Raw genomic sequence first — 17,997 nt, forward strand, 5'->3', positions numbered from 1 at the left:
TTTTCACTTCTATTCTATTCACAGCTATTTGTAAGGCCTCCTCAGACAGCCATTTTCCCTTTTTGCATTTCTTTTCCATAGGGATGGTCTTGATTCCTGTCTCCTGTACAATGTCACGAACCTCCGTCCATAGTTCATCAGGCTCTCTGTCTATCAGATCTAGTCCCTTAAATCTATTTCCCACTTCCACTGTACAGTCATAAGGGGTTTTATTTAGGTCATACCTGATGGCCTAGTGGTTTTCCCTACTTTCTTCAATTTCAGTCTGAATTTGTCAATAAGGAGTTCATGATCTGAGTCACAGTCAGCTCCAGGTCTTGCTTTTGTTGACTGTATAGAGCTTCTCCATCTTTGGCTGCAAAGAATATAATCAATATGATTTTGGTGTTGACCATCTGGTGATATCCATGTGTAGAGTCTTCTCTTGTGTTGTTGGAAGGGTGGTTGCTATGACCAGTGTGTTCTCTTGTCAAAACTCTATTAGCCTTTGCCCTTCTTCATTCTGTACTCCAAGGCTAAATTTGCCTGTTGCTCAAGGTGTTTCTTGAATTCCTACTTTTGCATTCCAGTTTCCTATAATGAAAAGGATGTCTTTTCTGGGTGTTACTTCTAAAAGGTCTTGTACGTCTTCATAGTACTGTTTAACTTCGGCTTCTTCAGTGTTACTGGTTGTGGCATAGGCTTAGATTACCGTGATATTGAATGGTTTGCCTTGGAAATGAACAGAGATCATTCTGTCATTTTTGAAATTGCATCTAAGTACTGCATTTCAGACTCTTCTGTTGACCATGATGGCTACTCCATTTCTTCTAAGGGATTTCTGCCCACAGTAGTAGATATAATGGTCATCTGAGTTAAATTCACCCATTCCAGTCCATTTTAGTTTGCTGATTCCTAGAATGCCCACATTCACTCTTGCCATCTCCTGTTTGGCCACTTCCAATTTGCCTTGATTCATGGACCTAACAGTCCAGGTTCCTATGCGATATTGCTCTTTACAGCACTGGACCTTGCTTCTATCACCAGTCACATCCACAACTGGGTGTTGTTTTGGATTTGGCTCCATCCCTTCATTCTTTCTGGAGTTATTTCTCCACTGATCTCCAGTAGCATATTGGGCACCTAAAGACCTGGGGAGTTCCTCTTTCAGTATCCTATCATTTTGCCTTTTCATACTGTTCATGGGGTTCTCAAGGCAAGAATACTAAAGTGGTTTGCCATTCCCTTCTCCAGTTGACCACATGCTGTCAGACCTGTCCACCATGGCCTGTCCATCTTGGGTGGCCCCACATGGCATGGCTTAGTTTTACTGAGTTAGACAAGACTGTGGTCCTGTGATCAGGTTGGCTAGTTATTTGTGATTATGGTTTCAGTGTGCCTGCCCTTTGATGCCCTCTTGTAACACCTACCATCTTACTTGGATTTCTCTTACCTTGGACGTGGGGTATCTCTTCACGGCTGCTCCAGCAATGCACAGCCACTGCTCCTTATCTTGGACTAGGAGTATCTCCTCATGGCTACCCCTCCTGACCTTGAACGTGGAGTAGCTCCTCCCAGCCCTCCTGCGCCCACACAGCCACTGCTCCTTGGACATGGGTTAGTTGTCCAACTCTTGGCCACCGCCCCTGACTTCAGGTATGGGGTAGCTCCTCTTGGCCACCGCCCCTGACCTAGGACTGTGCAGAAGCATGACGGCTGTGATGGCACAGGAGTGGCAGAGAGGAGCTACCCCACATCCAAGGTCAGGGACCGAGAGGAGACCCTCTTTAGGCATTGCTAATTATCAACTGACTAATCTATTTAATACTTTGAAAGGAGACCCTGATTTAAATAGCCCCTGGTCACTTTCTCAAGAGGCATGAGAGGAACTCTATTTGGTACAAAATAAATTATAAAAGCAATTTCTTACTCTCATTAGACTAGATTTACCTTTAGAACTGTTTGTACTCTCCTCTCTTCATTCTCCCACGGGACTTCTTGTCCAAGAAGAACACCCAGTAGAATGGATCTATACCCATTTTTGAGGAATAAAGTCACTTAAACCCTACCTTGATTTAATTGCTGTAATCATTATCAATGGAAGAAATAGGACTAAAACTCTAATTGGCTCTGATCCCCATAAAATTGTGATGCTTGTCAATAAGTCTCAATTCGAGAATGCCTTACAAATTTCTACTGATTTCCAAATAGCTTTTTTGGAATATTTTGGAGAAATTTCATTTCATTATCCTTCTAACAAGCTATGGAATTTCTTCAGAAATACTGAATTTATTATTTCCTGCATCGTCAGCTCAGAGCCTATACCTCAAGCTGAAGTTTTCTATATAGATGGGACTAAGAACACTAAAGCCTCATTCTGGTCTCTCAAAGAATATAAAGTTTTTTACACTAAATTCCATTCTGCTCAGCAAAATGAATTATATGCTCTTATTCAAGTTATTTACCTACATCCTTATCCCATTAATATAGTCTCTGATTCCTTGTACTCACTTTTTGTATTAAAAAATACAGAAACCTCCACCATAAACTCCAATCAACCTATTACTCAACAACTCTTTTTCGAACTACAATCTGTTATTAGAAACCTCAATTCTCCCATTTATATTACACATATTTGAGCACATTCTTACCGTCCCGGCCCCATGACTCATGGTAATGAGCAGGCTGATAAACTGGTTTCCTTTGCTACTCTGGAGGAACAGCATGCTCTGTTACACAACAATGCTGGCTCCCTACACCAGCTATGGAAAATCCCATATCGCCAGGCTAAAAAAAATGTTAATAAAATTGCTCTACCTGCAGACCTTACATCTTTGACCCATTGCACAAGGTATCAATCCTCGAGGATTACAACATAATGAACTATGGCAGATGGATGTAACTCATTGCCCTTAACTTCCTCCATCTTCTTTCCTACACGTCTGTATTGACACAAATTCTTCTTTTATCTGGGCCACACCTCTTCGCTGTGAAGCTACACAACACGTTATAACTCACCTATTAGCTTATTTTGCCATAATGGGAATGCCTAGCTCTATTAAAACCGACAATGGCCCTGCCTATATTTCTAGACACTTTAAACAATTTTTACAATCATTTTCTATTAAACGCATCACAGGTATTCCTTATAACCCACAGGGACAAGACATAGTTGAATGAGCACATCACACACTAAAATTGCAAATAAAAAAATTAATAAAGGGGGAATACACTGGAACATTGCTACCTTCCCTTTCTAAAGCAGACTCTACTAGATTCCAATATAAGATATTTTCTAAACCTATAACTATTGTTAATAGAGCTTTATTTGTTTTAATTTTTTTTTTTTAAACTTACCACAAGGAGATATCTTGACAAGAGCAGAAACAAATTTCAAGGAATTGAAGGACACTTCTCTTCCTCTGCCCATTTGGTATCAAGATGGGTTCAATAAACAATGGAAATCTGGGAAATTAATCCTACAGGGAAAGGGGTATGCTTGTACTTTCCCAGATGGATCCAACAAATTCACATGGCTTCCTTTTCGGAAGATTCGACCCAAGGGGGCCCCCAGCATTTAAAATGGAGATGAAACAACAAAAAACCCAGAAGGAAGAAATTCCAATATGGGCCATATCAGCTTTAAAGATCTCCAGAAAGCAGATGCCCTCAGCAACATCAATCTTATGACCTCCCCTCTTGGGGACAAATAAAACCCTTACTAATCAAGCTGAAAATCTGGTTTCTCAACAGGGAATGCCTCGGAGTCCTGAAAACCTTCTTATCACTATGCTTACTCTGTTGGCCTGCACATCCCCCAGTCGAGCCAGATTAATTAATCATACTTCCTGGGCTTACTTACCCAACCCCCTTTATTGCAGGTCGTAAAATGGAGAAAGGACCGATTGTATCAACCAATGACTCCACCCATATGCCCCCTCCCTGGAACGTGAAGGGGCCCTCACACCCTGGGGAGGAGGGAAAACTAATTAACATTATTTTAGGCTATGAATTCCTTCCGTTGTGCCTGGGCCCAGGGGAATTATGCATAAACGTGGGCCGACAAACTTGGGCTTTCCTCCTGTCTCCAAAAGAAGACTTTCGGACATTGCTTGGATTATTTTCGGCTCTTTCTTTTCTGAAAACCATGTCAACACTACTGAGACTCTAGGAAAAGAACAAAGAACATTATGTGAAGGGTTTACTTATAAGAACTTTAAATATACTCCTGTTCGTTGGGACAAATGTCAAGCCAAATCAGGAAAACTAATATTTGTGGCTAGTCACACCATTGTCAATTGGGGACCCCATGGTATGTGGCTGTCTAACTGCTCAGATGACATTAACAGCACTGTATGCGATTATGCTACTCAAGTCGCTTAGAAAGTTACTAACACTACGGTGGAACATTACCACGACAAAGGACTTCTTGGCTGACTTGACGGTGGAATGGCACCCCCTTGTCCTTGGATCGTCCTTGATCAACAAACTGGGCCTGAACAATGGGACATATGGAAACTTGATGCAAGCATCGAAGAACTTGGAACTTGGACCAGACATTTCACAGGAACCAGTTGTACTCATAGTAATTATTTCTTTTGCTATAATCAATCGTATTTCATACAAGCTTGTATTCCCCTTCCTTTTGTTTTAGCTATAGGAAACTTACAATTCAATAAGACTTTATGTTCTGTAATGTGTATAAATTGCAAATTATATACCTGTCTTAACTCTATTTCCTTAAGAAATGAATCCCTTTTGATTCTTCGATCTCGACGTAATTTGTGGTTACCAGTAAATCTCCAGTGGCATTGGGAACAAGGTCCTATGACCGGGCTTGCTTCCCGGTTACTTACTAAATTACTCTGATGATCTAAACGATTCATTGGATGGCTGATTCTTGGCATTTTGGGATTAATAGGTATTTGCACCACTGCTGCTGTCACTGGCATTTCTTTACAAACCTCAATTCAAGCACATAATTTTATCCAAAATTACTAAAGATGCTCATACTATGTGGGCCACTCAGGCTCAGATAGATGAGGATATTCAAGATGAAATACAGGAACTAAAAACAGCCATCAAATGGGTTGGAGATTAATTAATAGATGCACAAAAACAAGTGATACTAAAATGTGATTGGAATTCTACTCAATTTTGTGTTACTCCTGTTCAATTCAATCATAGTGCCTATAACTGGGAGCAAATCAAATTTCATTTACAAAATATACATGATAATGCCTCTCTGAATGCACAATTATTGCAAAAAGAAATTTTTGAAACCTTCTCTAAAAGTCTGCCCTCATCCACCAATCTGAAAATTTTAGCTGGACAACTAGCTGATCAATTATCTGAGCTAGACCCACGAGGATGGTTTCAAAGCATCACCCACAGCATCGGGTCTGGAACTGTAACTCTGGCAATTGTCTTGGCAGTTATATTTGTTGTTTACATTGCCTTTCTGCAAAAATTGTTAAAATTAAACAAACTCAAATGGTCAGGACCTTTTTTACAAATACAGTAAAATAGGGGGAATTGTCAGAGAATGTTTAACAGTAGGATTCCTGTGTGCTGCTTCCTATCTCTCTTAGGCCCTCTATTCCTTATCAGTTTCTGTCAGGAGTGAGAGAAGCGGCAAGCCTCTCCCAGGATTGAGATCAAAGAGATGGGATGCTTGCATAGGATTTCCTTCATTAGCTTTTCCATATGGTGAAAGGGATTATTTACGACCCTCTTTTGAAATGGATTGCCTTTTGGCCTTATGGTCTCTATTGCTCCCTGTTTCCTTGGTAACTTGTAAAGTCTGGTCTTTTGATCTTTATCTGAAGAAGCTGCCTTGTATTACATTATATATACTCACACAGAATTCAATAAAGAACCCTTGTTCCGCCAAAGACTTGAGTCCCTGTGTCCTTTCTCTCTCTCTCTCTCTCTCTCTCTCTCTCTGATTCCCTGGGGCGCGGAGGCCTGCTGCATAACCCAGGGAATATTAGCGTCTTTCCTTCTTTCACTTTCTTATTATCAACTCCGGACCTCCAGGTTCCAGTCCATTAAAGGACCCCAACACCCATGGACTAGAGTCTGCCAGACTCCTCTGTCCAAGAGGAGAGATTCTCCAGGCAAGAATACTGGAGTGGACTGACATTTCCATCTCCAGGGAATCTTCCCAACCCAGGGATCAAACCCAGGTCTCCCACATTGCAGGCAGATTCTTTACCATCTGAGCCACCAGATCAGAAACACAGCTGAAACTAACACAACATTGTAAAGTGTCTATAAAAAAGCAATTTAAAAAATAATAGTGCTTTGTTAACACGGGTTTGAGGAATGTAGAGGTAGTTTATACCATCTTGTCAGTCTTATTTTTTTATAATATTGAGATCGATGAATTTTACCTGATCTCAGTGTGATACCTGGAATGCTCTGTCACTGGGGAAGATTGTATAGCAAGAGTACAGCTACACAACTAGCCAGTATAAGAAGCACCAGATTAAACTCCATTTTGGCCTGAGTCAAAATTTGTTGTTGCTCAGTCACTAAGTCATGTCCAACTCTTTGTGACCATATGGACTGTGGTACACTGGGCTTCCCTGTTGTTCACTATCTCCTGGAGTTTGCTCAAACTCATGTTTTTTGAGTTGGTAATGCTATCCGGTAATCTATGCATGTATTGATGGTTCAAAAGAGAAAGTATGTCCAATAAGGCTCTGCACTGGTAAAACAACTGGAGCTTGTATCTGACCTCTCTGGATGCCTTGCTGGGAGAGAGCTTTACTTTGATGCTTTTGTCATATTGTATCCTTGTAGTCTTATCTAACAAAATGTATATTTGTCTATTTGCAAGCATCGTCATTTTGGGTCCGGTGATTTTTTTTTTTTTTTTTTTCAGTACTTGAATTCTAGTTGCCAACATTAGTGCTTGAATCCAAGTGAGACAAGTAGAGAAACTGAGAATAAACTCAGAATCTGTATTTGACCAGATAATTTTTATGATTTTTGAAGGTGATCAAAAGAGACAAACTTCCAGTTATAAAATAAATAGCCATGGGGATGCTGTGGTGGCTATAGTTAATGCTATATTACATATTTGAAAATTACTGAGAGTAGATCCTAAAAGTTGTAATCACAAAAAAAGGAACTATGTATGGTAACAGATGTTACCTATACTTATTATAGTGATAGTTTCATAATATATATGCATATTAAATCAATACCGTATACCTGAAACTAACATATGTAAATTGTACATCAATAAAAAAATAAAAAGCAACAACAACAACAACAACAAAAAACCCAAACTCTTAATTCCTTCCTACCTAAGAATAAATAAATTCAGTTGATGCTTGAAGAATATGGGTTTGAACTTCGTGAATCCACTAACACCTAGATTTTTTTCAATAAATGCATACTACAGTACTATACCATTCAAAGTTGGTTGAATTCACACATGCAGAACTTTGGGTGTGGAGGACTGACTATGAAGTTATATCAGGATTTTTGATTGTACAGGTATTAGTGCCTCTAGCCCCTTAATTGTTCAAGGGTAAACCATAAATACAATTTTAAAAACAAGTGGGGGATTTTCTCTTTTTTTTTTTCTTACTATTTATTTGATAATCCATTTTTACTGGTTCCCCAAACCATGTATTTTTATAAATCTGCATTTTTCCTATCCCTTTTTAGTATTTTACTTTAATTTTAATTTTTAAACTGATGAAATAAAAAGAAAACAGTCCACCACAGATTGGTTGAGAAGCATTGCTTTACCTTGAATGTTCAATTTGTGATAAAACATTATGTGATACAACTTTGTTCTACACACTTTTAAGTGTATTATATTACACAGTAAAAATTTTATAATAAAATTTAACAATTCCATGCAACTTGTTTTGCTGCAAGGTTGAGAGCACTGTCCCTCAACCCAAGACTTCTAATTGCAACTTCAAGAGTTATGGTTCAGCTACAGAGTTAGAGGAAAGAGCCCATAAAGCCCACTCTCACTTCTGAGAGCAATTGGAAGTTCAGAGTTTTCAGGGGAGGGTTTCCCAAATACACTCAGATTCAAAAATTTGTTTGTAGAATTCATTGAAGCCAATTATATTCCGAGTTATATTTTATTACAGGGAAAGTATACAGATTCTAACTATCCAAAGGAAGAGATGCATAAGGCAAAGTCTATGAGGGTTCTGAAAGCAAAGTCTATTATTCTCAGCTTGCATTACTCTCCTGGCATCAATATGTACGGAGTATTTCCAATCTGAGAAGCTCACTCGAGCTTTAGTGTCCAGAATTTTTATTATATCTTCGATATGCAGACATGATCAGTTGATTGCCCATGTGATTGTTGCAGATGGATTAATAATACAATATGACCTGAAGTCCCATCATAAATTACATGGTAGGTTTTTTTTTCAGCACAGCCAGCTCCTGCCCTAAACAGAAACATTCTTATCAGGTATGACATCCCTGGGTTTGGAAAATCTGCTGGAGGAGGGCATGGCAACCCACTCCAGTATTCTTGCCTGGAGAATCCGCATGGACAGAGGAACCTGACAGGCTACAGTTCATGGGGTCACAAAGAGTCAGACACAACTGAGCAATAAAGCACACATCAGGTATTGTTGCAGGAAGGGGGACCCCTTCCAGGGTCTGAAACTGGGCTCTTGCCTAATACTCCAAAATGAATTGTCCGAGGAAACACATGTGCAGACAAAGCAAGAGATTTTATTAGGAAACAACACCTGGGCAGAGAGCAGTAGGGTAAAGGAACTCAGGAAAACTGCTCTGCCACGTGGCTTGAAGTCTCGGGTTTTATGGTAATGGGGTTAGTCTGCTGGCTGTCTTTAGCCGATCATTCTGACTCAGAGTCCTTATGTTGGTGCACACCTCGTTCAGCCAAGATGGATACCAGCGAGAAGGATTCTGAGAGGTGATTGGACATGTGGTGTCTCCTTTTGACCTTTCCTGAAATCTTCCAGTTGGTGGAGGCTTACTAGTTCCATGTTTCTTACCAGAACCTCTGTCGTAAAACAACTCATGCAAATGGTTACTATGGTGCCTGGCCAGGGTGAGCAGTTTCAATCAGTGTGCTTCCTGTAACAACTCCCCCCTGAGAGACTTCATACTCAAGATACTTCTTGGGAATTGGTGCAGAGGTCTCTTTCTTCTGTAACTTCTTCCTGCTGTGCATGGGCCTAGGCCTGACTAGCAGAGCAGAAGTCTCTCTCTACCTGGTCTAAGTCGAGGTATTCTTTGTCTGAAACCAGCATTCACCCTTGTAATAACAGCAATTTAGCTTGAAACTGTTGGCCCCTCTCAGAGATGAAACAGACGGGGCCAAACAGGAGGCCTAAACAGATGGTCATCACCCTGCCCCCAGAAACAGAAGGTGACATGTGGGGTGACGGCTGCAGGGAGTATGACCTTGTTCTGATTGGTTGGTGGTGAGGCAACAGGGCAGTGATCTAGCAATCTTGTGTTCAGCATGAAGTTACCATCCTCCACCTGGGTGGGGGTCCCAGTTCTGTAGAAGAACTCAAAGACATTGTTATGCTTTTATTTATTTATTTATTTTAGTAGGACCCAGAACCCTGTCTCAAGGCTGTACCACCATTCGATTGTTCCTCCTCTGTTTCTATATCCCCTCCCTTCCCTGATTAGCAACTGTTTGAATCTGCTCTTTGGGACTCATGGAAGGTCAAGGAAGCTGAATGAATGTTTTTATCCTAAGAACAAGAAACAGAGAATACAGAACATATCTGTACGCCAGAACCCCATGGAGTCCTGCTCAGTTTTAATTTAAGGAACTGCAAAACTATGACTCTGATAACTTCCTGTCAAAATGGGGCACAGGACTGCCTCAGTTTGGAGAATAGACACTGAATTGCAAGTATTTCTGAGTTCTAAGTCCTAGATCTGAGTCTTGTATGATTAAAATTGCAATGTCTTGGTCTGCCATTTTAGTATAACAGACCCAACTAGAAGTAGTTGGAGGAGTGACCACTGAAATTTTAAGAGACAAAAGAAATCTCATTTAATTTTTAGAATAGGCCTGAAACCCAGTCTGGACCTAGTACTTTGGGGAGACTTGTAGCCAGGTAGCCAGTTTTCTAGTTGTATAAAAAGTAAAGTTGTAGCTGTTAGCTGCCAGCAGACATTGTTTTGAGAATGTCTGGTGGCATCCAAGCCTGACACAACTCAGAAAACTCAAGTGTTTAGAAATACAGGATCTAGCCTGAAATTACACCCATAGTATCCCCTAGTGATTTTCCTGGATGTCTGAACCATAGCTATTCTGTTTTGACTTTTAATTGTAAAATTCTCCTTAATAGTCAAAGCAGATGTCACCATTAACAATGTCAGTGTTTCTCTAGGTATGAGAAGATGCAAGAATTGGGACTCATGAAATCTTTTCCTTAAAAGATCTAACTACCTGAAGGCCTGCTCTGCCAGTTTTGCCCAGAGCACAGAGTACCTCATTCCTGATTTCCACCCTGAACCCCTTTCAGGGGTGTTGAAGATCAGCAGCTGCAGTGGCCATGATTTAATCTTTATAGAGGTAGATGGCAAGTGTCAGTTTTTAATTGGCAGAGCCCCTTCTTGGTCATAAACTTGATCATGATTTGGGCGGGGAGGGGGGTCATTTCATGATTATTTTATCCCATGGTGCTGAGACTGTCCATTCTCAGGTTTTGGCAAAGATTTTGTTGACAGGACACTCAATGTGCTATTACTGGACTAGGCCATAAAACAGTATCCAAAATTCTATGGACCACCTGTCTTACTAGCCTCTTGGTCCAGGAAAACATTCCCTCTTGTTGCTTCTTCCCATATGCAGAGTTATACTGTTACCATCATCAATCTCATATGGAACTATATATTATTTTATCAGAGGCCTCAGTCAAACATTTGGTAGTGTAAGAAAGAGCAATTTTGCAAAACAGGCGAAGTACAAATAACACAGTCAGCAGTATCAGTAAAGTCATAAGTAAGACTTAAGAGCTTCCATTAGGTGTAGCCCAGTATATCCCAGGTCATTGAACTTAGTCTACTCTGTAGGAATCTTTATCTTCCAGGGAAATTATATATTGGCACAGTCTATAAGGCACATAGCCCAGTTTTCTAATGTTACTAGACTGATTATCCTTTGTCTGATTTAATTGTTTCCAACATAGAGGAGACTTTAAATCTAAATTACCATAGCCTGGTGTTATCTATATAAATCCATCCCATAATTGTGGGAGATTTTTTTTTCCATTGTTAAAACTTTGCTTGTTGCTCTGATTGAGCTTGAGTAACAGAAGAAAACTCAAATTTATGGCCAGAGTCAGAGCAGGCATTATTAATTGGCCAGGTGAGAGGATCCCATCTAGTAATATCAATAGTGACTTGAATCTGACTATATATATATTTTTTTTTTTAAGTAAATTTTCTCAGGGCCAACCAGTTATTCTTGGAATAGAGAAATTCAGCAAGGTAACCCAGAACTAGACACAGGTAATTGGCCACAAACCCAATAATTGGATTGATGTTTAAAACTAGCATAGGTTCAGGCCTATGATCAGGCATTTGATTTATATGCAAAGGTCTAAGAAGTCAAGAAAACATTTTAAATGATCATATGAATCAGGTTCAGCATCTTGGGCAAGTTGTCTACCTCTGATGTTGTCTTCTTCTCTTCCTGGTGTAGTGTAGTTTCTTCTCTGTTTGAGCATCATTTTAAGGTGAGATGAGGTGAGCTGTCCTCTCTATAGACTAGTTCAGTGTAGGGTCCTTTGGAAGTGGGAATTAATCTAAGAGTCAGTTTCCCCTCAATTTCACTGTGCATGAGCCAGTTAAGAGTACCTGATAAAAAGTTCCTTCTATCCAGGTTGGAGACAGTCCCTTAAATTATGTCTTTGTCCAGTCCTGCTTGCAGCTCATGAGGCATCTGATCTTTATCCAAAGATAGATGACTGAGAAGCGCTTCAGAAGCAAACTTAGAGTGTTCTTTAAGAATTCAATTAAATTTCACATTAATATCACATAACAGGAAAAAACTATTCAGGAAATGAGTCTTACTAGATGCAGACTTCCATTAACAAGCTGGGATTTAATATTTAATGAAACACCTTTTTCTCCCTAAAATTACCCTCGTTTAAATCAAATATAACCAAATTAAGGCTAGTTTGCTTGCAAAATAGGTCTGTTCTCAGTAATTTTGGTCTGATGATTTATATAAACATAATTGATCATAGACTTTTTGCTTTGCTGAAACATTTATAGTCTCAGACTGAACTTTTAAAATAAAATAGGGCTGGGAAACTCACACCAAAGGCTTATCACAGATTTCACCTAACAAATCTAGGTGAATTCTTCCCTTTTCAGGGTCTCAAAAATTCCTTAAGATTTTTGCACCTGTTAGTGAGATAACTTTCCTAACTCATCTGATAAAGTTACTGGAAAGCTAAGAGTTCCCAATCTCTGGAGAAGTTAGATAGAGAGGAAATATAATTGTTTTGTTTATAATGTATACTTTTACCAAATTACTATCATAATTAGTTTGAGAGGAAGGCTTTCCCTACTCCCAGAAAACACAAGATCAAACCTGTAATTTTTCAGATAGAAACCATGAAAGTTATAAGCATATTCGCTGGCTCATTCAGTCCTTTTGTTAACTTTTGGGAAGTCATCAGGTTTTCCATTAGAATACCACGACATAACAGAATGTTAAGAATTACATATAATTTCTAGGATACCTATATTAGTACTATTTATCATACATTATAATATTAGAGGATTTATTACTCATTTGATAATATTTTAATGCAATTTAACCAATCAAATAAACATAATTAGGTTAATATCTTTCTTTGGAATGTTCAGGGGCCCTCTGAAGCACACCAAAGTTAACTAGATGTCAAAGGCACTTCAACAGAATTCGATATAGGGAGATTTGTCCAAAAAAAATCAATCAATTAAAAAGGTTTAGAACATTTGGTCAGATTTGGTTAATGCTAATGGTTGTACCATTGAGCTTGTTGATATGTCACAATGGGCATATATACCAAGGCTCAAGGTCTAGTGAAAGTCAACTCTACCATCTTGGACCTAGCTGGCTCTTAGTCAATCCTAACAAAATCCATTCATCTAACTAATCCAATTTTAGAAAATCCTGATCATGCATAACTCTTTTTAGTATTTTTTCATACCTTCTTTTACTGAAAACACTCCTCCTACTTTCCTTAAGCAACCAAGAACTAATTTTATATTAGCATTTTATAGATTAGTGAGCATAAATACCAGTGATAATTTCTAAAACATTTGCTTTCTTAGAACATTTTAGGATGGCACTAAACATTATTCATTTGTAGTCCCAAATCACTTTAATTTCTTTGTCAAAGGAAATTAGTGTTTGAAAGAAAGAAAGTGAAAGAAAGTGAAGTCACTCAGTCATGTCCGACTCTTTGCGACCCTGTGGACCATAGCCTACCAGGCTCCTCCGACCATGGGATTCTCCAGGCAAGAATACTGGTGTGGATTGCCATTCCCTTCTCCAGGGGATCTTCCAAACCCAGGAATCAAACCCAGGTCTCCTGCATTGCAGGCAGATTCTTTACCCTCTGAGCTACTAAATTAGTGTTTAGTAGTAAATGTTTCAAAATCTTATTTTATTTGGAAATGACCGAGCTATTCAACAGACTTTCAACACTTAGTTTAGCACAACTTTTAGAGATGTAAATTACCCCAATATGGAGAGACTATTTTAGAGACATTCCTAAAGCATAATTATTCTTAATAGAGCTTATTAAGAGCTCTTATTAAAAGCTCATATGTCATTTACATTTTTTAGAAGTTTCTTCACTTGAGGTAATTTCCTTGTTGACAAATTTGTAACAGATATAATAATATTTAACTTATATTAAACCTAGGTACAATGAAAATATTCTACTTAATGTTAATTACTCTAAGACATGTCTATATTAGTTAGATCAATAAACATTAATACCAGGTATTCAATATTGAAAATTTTCCAGTTCACATGAACCTGGAATTCATTGTTCAATTTAGAATGATTTCATTCGTAAGTGCTTACATTTTTCTAAGCCAATTAAATATAGCTCATTTACAAATTAATCTCAAAAATATTATCCAGAGACAAAGACATATGGAGACATATTCAGACAGACACAACACAAGATCTAGCTTCATTTTCAAAGCTTAGTTAGTCATGAATTACCTATTACAATATAAAATTCACTAGTATATAAATAACAGTTAGAATAAATAAAATTTTAAATAAAAGTTTTAAAAATTTAAATAAAAAATAAATAAAAATTTCCCATTTTTCCTCAGTCTTGGGAGTTAGAGATGGTCTAGATAAGTGTTCCTGAGAGCCCTGGTCTCACGGTACAGGGAAAGAAAATCAAGTTCTAACAAAATGATGGCAGGTCTAAACCAAACGGTAGCTAGACAAAGCAAAATGGCCATCACAAATCACTTCACAGAACACAGAGTATAAAACACACACATAGACCTGGCAGTCCTCATCAGGCACTCCCTTAAATACAACATTACAGTCTCTCAGAAAACTTCCTATAGAGACACAGAACTTCATATCCAAGTACTAACAGAGTAAATGAAAATATCTCAGGTCTTCAAAGATTTCAAAGACCAGACCAGACTAGACCAGACCAAAACAAAAATTGGAGTTCTCTGCCAAGAAGAGGTGATCAGTCTCCAATCCTCAGCTCAGGCTGAGGCCCTTCGACCATATTCCTGCATCCAGGACCAGGGGACTACAAAAAAAGGGTAGGCTAGGAAGGGTTAAGGACAGGAAAGAGAGAGGTCAATAAAGTCTCTTGTTCCTTACCCGGTTGGGGCGTTCTGGCCAGTTGTCTGTGTCAGGAGGAGACCAGAGACAAAAGGGTCCCAGTTGCAGCCATTGGGTCTGGTCCATCAGCGGGCAAGCTGGTTCCTGAGTACCGCAAGTGGTCAGGATGTCAGTCGCAGCAGACACCTGCCAGAGTCGCCATTTGTTGCAGGAAGGGGGACCCCTTCCAGGACCCAAAACTGGGTTCTTGTCGCTTCGGAGTGAAGTGAATTGTCCAAGGAGACACATGTGCTAACAAAGCAAGAGATTTTATTGGGAAAAGGCGGCTGAGCAGAAAGCAGTAGGGTAAGAGAACCCAGGAGGACTGCTTTGCCACGTGGCTCACAGTCTCGGGTTTTATGGTGCTGGGATTAGTTTCTGGGTTGTCTTTTGCCAATCATTCTGACTCAGAGGCCTTCCTGGTGGTTCGCACCTTGTTCAACCAAGATGGATGCCAGTGAGAAGGATTCTGAGAGGTGGTTGGACATGTGCTGTCTCCTTTTGACCTTTCCCTAACTCTTCCCATTGGTGGTGGCTTATTAGCTCCCTGTTCTTTACCAGGACCTCCTGTCCTAAAACAACTCATGCAAGTGGTTACTATGGTGCCTGGCCAGGGTGAAGGATTTCAGTCAGTGTGCTTCCCCTAACAGTATGACATACTGTGCCTCCACAAGGCTGAAGGCAAAGACAGTTTCTCTCTTAGAGCAAGGCTAGATTCTTTATTACAAAATATCCTTCACTCAAATAGTTTCAAATATTAATCCTTTACTGTATTTACTTTATTCTTGGCTATCAAACTCCATTCTCCCCTCTCTTTCTCCCTTTCCAGCAGACGCCACTCAAATAGAGGGAAGACTTGATCCGGTGGAGGGAAAAGTCACTCTATAGGGGTTCCAGTAGGAAACCAAACAAAAGAGTTGCCATTGGCCAAGAAAAGAAAAAGAAAAAAAAAAGCACCAAGAGAAGAGATGAGGTAGGCAGAAAACAAAGGCTACTGCTACCTTCTAAATTTGCCCAGAGATAACTTTGAGGTCTCTTTGCTCTTGTTCTTTTGAACTGTTGCGGTCTCAACCTGTGCAAGCTCTCGCACTGTAAACGGATAAATCAGATTTCAGGAGTTTCCCCTTGGAGTCTGCGGAGTGATACCCAGCAATACGCAGCACTCAGACCACTGCGCGGCACACTCCTGAGGCCGCGACTGCCCTTCCTTTGCCCTTCTCCAAGATGGCGGCCGCTCTGCCGCCAGCCGCCTTGGCCCCGCCCCGCCGCGACCCGCCCCCAACCCCGGAGCAGGCCCGCCCCGCCTAACCGCCGCGGGGCCGCGCCGCGCGCTCCCGCCGCCCCTTCCCGCCAGAGCCCCACCCAGGTCCGGGCAACGCGGACTGCGGTGCCTGTTTCCTGCCATTAAGCGAAGTGGAGACAGGGTTCCCGCGCCTGCCCGTCGCCTGCAGCGCCTCGCTGCCGCCGTCCTCGCCGTGGTTCTCTGAGACGCCGCGAGGCTCGCCCCGCGTGGGAGGGTGCGGGCGAGGGGCGGCCGAGCCCCGGAAGAGGTGCAGCGGCGCTAGACCCAGGGCGGCTCCGCCTCCGAGCCCCTGGCTAGATGCCCTGTGGGGAGGATTGGCTCTCTTTGGAGGATTTTCCTTTTCTTCTTCCTTTAAAAAAAAATATTTCTCCCTTCCTCTCTCTTTTCCTCACTTTATTCCTCTCTTCCTCTCACTCTTTTGTAATCTTTCCTTTCTATTCCCTTTTATAGTCTCTCTTTAAAAACAAAGTCATTCTCTATTTTTTTTATTACCACACTCCAGTTATCAAATAATTCAGATTTTGCCAGTTGCCCCAGTGTCTTTTTTCAGCAACAGAATATATGGTGTTGGGCCTTACCCCAGTTGTCACCCTTACATTCAGTTGTCATCTCTCCTTGGTAGGGAACAGTACCTTATTCTGAGTTAGAATTTCATGACATCGATATTTTTGAAAAGTACAGATCAATTTATTTTGCAATGTCCGTTTATTTGAGTTTGTCCGAAGAACTGATGCTTTTGAAGTGTGGTGTTGGAGAAGACTCTTGAGAGTCCCTTGGACTGCAAGGAGATCCAACCAGTCCATCCTAAAGGAGATCAGTCCTGGGTGTTCATGGGAAGGACTGATGCTGAAGCTGAAAGTCCAATACTTTGGCCACCTGATGTGTAGAGCTGACTCATTGGAAAAGACCCTGATGCTGGAGGGATTGGGGGCAGGAGGTGGAGGGGACGACAGAGGATGAGATGGCTGGATGGCATCACCAACTCAATGGACATGAGTTTGAGTATTCTCTGGGAGTTGGTGATGGACAGGGAGGCCTGGCGTGCTGCGGTTCATGGGGTCGCAAAGAGTCGGACATGACTGAGCAGCTGAACTGAACTGAAATGACTGAATGTTTCCACTGGGCTTCCCGGGTGACTCAGCTGTAAAGAATCTGGCTGCTAGTGCAGGAGATGGAGAGTCAGTCCCTGGGTTGGGAAGATCCTCTGGAGGAGGAAATGGCAACTCACTCCAGTATTCTTGCCTGGGAAATCCCATGGACAGAGGAGCTTGGTGGGCTACATTACAGTCCATGAGGTTGCAAAGAGTAGGACATGACTGACAGATTAAATAACTCTTTCCAAATTCCCATGTCATTTACTTACTCTGTCCTCTGTATTCTCTGATGTTTTAGCATAACTTCACCATTCTGGGTCATAATTATTAATCTAGATGTTACTATAATACCCTGAGCGCCCAGTGTCAAGATTAGATTTCAGTCTAGTGCGTGACATATAGTATGTCTTCAGTAAACATTTGTTCAATAAACAAATGGTTTTTAGACAGTGTTTGTTATAAACCCTCTAGCAGCTACATGACAGCCCTACTTACTTTTTCATTACACTTGTCTAAACCTGTCACCAAGTTTACTGAGCATCTAGTTTCTAGCCTGTGCGGAGACACAGTGCAATGTCATGAGGAGCATTTGGCTAGGCTTTAGGAAATATGTTTATACCCAGTTACAAATATGGGCTTCCCCAGTGGCTCAGCTATAAAGAATCTGCCTGCAATGCAGGAGGTACAGATTCGATCCTTGGTTTGGGAAAAGCCCCTGGAGAAGGAAATGGCAACCCACTGCGGGAGAATCCCATGCACAGAGGAGTCTG

The 17,997-nt window shown here is 40.7% G+C and overlaps 1 long non-coding RNA gene across 2 annotated transcripts in view; it reads right to left on the reverse strand.

Moving 5' to 3' along the window:
• Positions 1-16,334, reverse strand: part of LOC133047576 (uncharacterized) — a 35,380-nt gene extending 19,046 nt beyond the window's left edge. The window contains exons 1-3 of one of the 2 annotated variants that reach the window (XR_009690779.1): positions 16,193-16,334; positions 15,832-15,919; positions 14,831-15,082 (exon numbers count right to left, since the gene is read on the reverse strand). This is a non-coding gene — a long non-coding RNA (uncharacterized LOC133047576). Of the gene's footprint in view, positions 1-14,830; positions 15,083-15,831; positions 16,051-16,192 lie in introns of those variants that run through there. The other variant, XR_009690778.1, reaches the window with a different exon arrangement.
• Positions 16,335-17,997: the final 1,663 nt, after the last annotated feature.

The sequence above is a fragment of the Dama dama genome, chromosome 27, assembly GCF_033118175.1.
Source record: "Dama dama isolate Ldn47 chromosome 27, ASM3311817v1, whole genome shotgun sequence".
NCBI classification, from domain to species: Eukaryota; Metazoa; Chordata; class Mammalia; order Artiodactyla; family Cervidae; genus Dama; species Dama dama.